Genomic DNA, 4,629 nt, shown 5'->3' on the forward strand with positions numbered 1-4,629 from the left:
AGAGTTAGCAATATATGAACGGCACTTTGAGTCTACAGGAATCACATCTTCTCCAATAATCTTACAGCGATGGTCTTACTGTCCATGGATGATCTTTGCCTGAGTCAATACAGGGGGGCTGCAAAATGGTGATTTTTCTAATTTTATTATTCCTTCCAGTTATTGGCCGGTATTGTTCTATGAAGAATAGTTTTCTCCCTTCCTCCCACTGTTCTCCTCTCTCTCTCCCCCACCTCCCCTAGTTAGTGCTCTTGACTAAAAGAATTCACAAAACCCCTCTGAACTGCACCCCACTTCCTTTACGACAAATGTCATGGAGCAGGCGGCAGTGAAGGTGTCTCCATTCTATCGTGTTTCTCGTAATAAAGTCACAGAAATTGGGATAATGCTTCAAACTGAATTCAGTTTTTTCCTCCTGTTGGACCAAGGCTTCCTAGTTGACACTTCAAGCAGGTCACAGAAATGTACAAAGTGGTGTTTGATGGAGGGGAAGGCCAATAATCATGAACTTCATTGGGCCTTACATGGCGACCACCAGTTATGCTACCTTCCCCGTCTATTCATGCTGTCCCTCTCCTGGCAACTACATCACACCTACTCTCTCTTCAAACCTTCAACACTGCCTCAGCTCTCTTCACTCTTAGCTAACAACCTTGCTTCCTGGTTGTTGAATCAGAAGGAGGCAGTTAGGTTGCTTCCATGTCTTGGCTATTGTAAATAGTGTTGCAATGAACATTGCGGTGCGTGTATCTTTTCAAATTATGGTTTTCTCCACCAACGGGGGAATGGATAAAGAAGATGTGGTGCATGTACATACATACAATGGAATATTACTCAGCCATAAAAAAGAACAAAATAATGCCATTTGCAGCAACATGGATGGACCTAGAGATTCTCATACTGAGTGGAGTAAGTCAGAGAAAGACAAATAGATAATATCACTTATACGTAGAATCTTAAAAGAAAAAGGCTACAAATGAACTTATCTACAAAACAGAAATAGAGTTATAGATATAAAAAATAAACCTATGGTTACTGGGGGGGTAGGAGGAGAAGAGATCAATCGGAAGATTGGGGTTGGCACATACACACTACTGTATATAAAATAGATAACTAATAAAGACCTACTGTAGAGCACAGGGAACTCTACTCAATAATCTGTAATCGCCTATGTCGGAAAAGAAGCTGAAAAAGAGTGGATATGTGTATGTGTATAACAGATTCACTTTGCTGTACACCTGAAACTAACACAACATTGTAAATTATACCCCAATAAAATTTTTTTTTTTTTAAAGTACGTTTGTTGGAAAAAAAAAAAAGAAGGAAGCAATTAGAAGAGTCATCCACATCTGCACACACTACCACCCCCTGCAGCCACCATCTGCTTCACACACTCTGCTTTCCCTCCCGTTAACACAGGTGAGCTGTCTGCGCTCCTCCCCAAACACACCCCCCAACCCCCCGCTTGGACCCCATCCCTTCTCAGCCCCTCAAACACCTGTTCTTTTCCATCTACATTGATGCTCCTTCATTCTTTGGTACACACAATTTGGAGTCATCTATGATTCCCTTTTTCCCTCTCACAACAGATCTGATCCAAAGGTGAGTCGTGTCTGCTCTACCTTTGAAATATATCCAGAATCTAAGGGCTCCTCAGGAGTTCCATTTCCACTACCTGGGCTACGCCATCTTGTTCCTACGTGGCCACCTAACTGGTTTCCCTGACCCCCCAGCTCTCCTCCTCTCTGTCTCGGGATTGGCTGCACCCTGAATCCAAATGGTCACCACCTTCCCCATTCCTGCCTACCCCGCTCCCACCTGCATTTCCCCCTGACCACCTTTCAGCACCTTGATCTCCTTGGTGTTTCCTGAATACGTGCCAGGCTCCCACCTTCAGGCCTTTGTCCGGCCTCTTTCACCTGCCTGGAATAGTCACCTCCTTTATGTTCGCTTCCTTCTCATCTTTCTCAGTTATCACATTTTCAATGAGACCTGCTCAGACTATTCTTTTTTGTTGTTGTTGGCTGCACCGTGTAGCTTGTGGGATCTTAGTTCCCCGACCAGGGATCAAACCCAGGCCCCGGCAGTGAAAGCGCAGAGTCCTAACCACTGGACCACCAGGGAATTCCCTGACTATTCTATTTTAAATTGCCGTCCTTCCATCCCGTCTCTACTCCAGATCACCTTTACTCAGTTCTACTTTATAAAATACTACATAATTACCTATGTTTTAGGTCAATGGTTTGTTCTTTCTCCCATGAGACTAAGCTCTGCAAAGACAGGGCCTTCTTCAGTTTTGTTCACTGATGTACATATGCCACGTGACCAGAACAGTAAACTCTCCACAAATATTTGAGTTGCAAAAATGAATGAATGAAATTAACCCCCTTTTTTTTCATTTATTATTAAGCAGCTTTGATCACTTTTAGAGGGAGAAGTGTTGAGGGAATACTTGATAAATTGGATGAAAACCAGTGTCTTGTAAAACAAGTTATACTTTAATCCAGGAAAGCAAACTGTTGATTTAATTTATACCTAATAAAAATTGATGTACGTGCACAGCTTTAAAAGTCAAATAGTACATTGCTTAAAATGAAAACCAGCATACCCCTTCCCCACCCTTTCCCAATCTTGATTTTTCAGTTTTTAGATAAAAGCATTTTCACTTATTTTAGCTATTTTCCTAGTATTTATCCTCATATATCTTATCTATTTATATATTCTTATATTTACTGATTCATATTGAATACTTTTTAGATATTCTCTAGTGACTTCCTTATTTAGAAGATTAATATTTATTGCTCTTAAACTGTTTCCTCTCCTCCACATTTTCTTTTCCCCACCCCTCTTTTCTCACCACTATAAACATGTCATAGATTTTGGTTAAATCAACATGCATATGCACAGATGAGCCATGTAATATACTTTTTGTACAGCTTTTTATTTCCTTGCAGATAATAATTGCCTCGTTTTTTTCATTTGCTTAATTTTCTTTGTATCATTAATCTATCTCGAAACTCTTTGCCAGAAGAATAAAGCCCCTTTCAGTACTTTCAAACACCTCTCTCAATTTCTTTCTTTTTTTGTTTTGGAGACATTCCTTCTGGCACACTTCACCCTACTACTGCAGTCCAGATCGGTTGCTCTCAAGGTCAGCTGTAAAGTTGTTATTCTAGAATCTCCCTTCACCATTATTCTTTGTCTTCTTCCTTGGTTCACACCATTTCCTGGATCCCATGTCATCTCCTTTCCTGATTCACTCACTCATTTTGATGAAATTCACACTCTAAGAGCTTCCTGAGAAATAAGTGGGAGGAAAATATGATGGGATCTTGCATACATGAAAATGTATTTTTCTATCTTCATACTTGATGTTAACAGGTATAAAATTCTTAGTTGGAAATCATTCTTTTTCATAATTTTGAAGGAATTTCTTCATTTTCTGTTAGCTTCCTGAGTTGTTTTGTGAAACCTGATGTAAGTTTGATTCTCTGTCTTTTATATGAGATGTATGTGTGTGTGTTTTCCTCTCTCGGAATGGTCTTAGGATCTCATTTTTGTACCCAGTGCTCTAAGATTTCATGGTGATCTTCTTGTGTGTTTTTATTTTGTCTTATTTTATTTTTGGCCACTCCATGCGGCTTGTGGGATCTTAGTTCCCCAGCCAGGGATCGAACCCGGGCCCTCAGCAGTGAAAGCAAGGAGTCCTAACCACTGGACTGCTAGGCAATTCCCTTGAATTAGTTCTTTGTATTTTTCTCTTCCACTTTTCTTTCTATTCTCTCTTTCTGGATATCTTATGATCAGGATGTCAGACCTCTGGACAGATCTAAACTTTTCATCTTTTTTCTCCTGTTTTTCCACTGCTTCAACTACACGTTCCTTTTTTTTCTGGTAGATTTTCTCAGCCTCTCTCCTGATACTTTTTTTTTGGGGGGGGGGTAGGAAGCAACTTTATTGAGGATTTACCCTTCTGTATCCAAACCCTATGCCTTGGGTAAGCTAAAGGACAGGTACCCTTGCATTCCAGAAATACGTTCGCCTCTACTCTTGCTAGGGTGCAAGGGTCCTGAGTAGTCATGGTGGCTGTGGCTCAATCTCAGCCAATGACCAGCTCAGCTCAGGCTCTTTCCTACCCCCTGCCGTTCTGAATATGGCTTCCATGGGACTGAATGAACATTGACCTCTGGATATTGGCTGATCCTGAGCCCGCCAGTTACTCCATTCAGGGTGAACATGAGCTGGAGGGCTGACCCTCCTTCCTGAAGCCATTAGGGCAGCCCTGGCCTGAGATATTTCTCATGTATCCCAATGAGACTTGGCATCCTGCCAAGGGAGGTCACTCGTCTGGTGCACGGAAGGGAAAGCGGAACACCACGTGCGCCTCCCGTATATCCCGCGTAAGGCTCTGCTTGGCCACTAATGGTGAAGCATAGGAGACAGATGTCGTGGCACATCATGCTGGGTGTCTGGAGAAGGCACGAACACTAAGCGGCAGAGGGAGACTCTGGCGGTAAGGAGGGGGAAGGAGGACGTATCATTCTTAAAAAGCAAACTGCTTCCTTGGTACACATTTCCATATGGGATAAGCCCACACTACCTATGTATAGAGAGATGTGCAGGGAACCA

Source organism: Kogia breviceps, chromosome 15, assembly GCF_026419965.1.
Source record: "Kogia breviceps isolate mKogBre1 chromosome 15, mKogBre1 haplotype 1, whole genome shotgun sequence".
NCBI classification, from domain to species: domain Eukaryota; kingdom Metazoa; phylum Chordata; class Mammalia; order Artiodactyla; family Physeteridae; genus Kogia; species Kogia breviceps.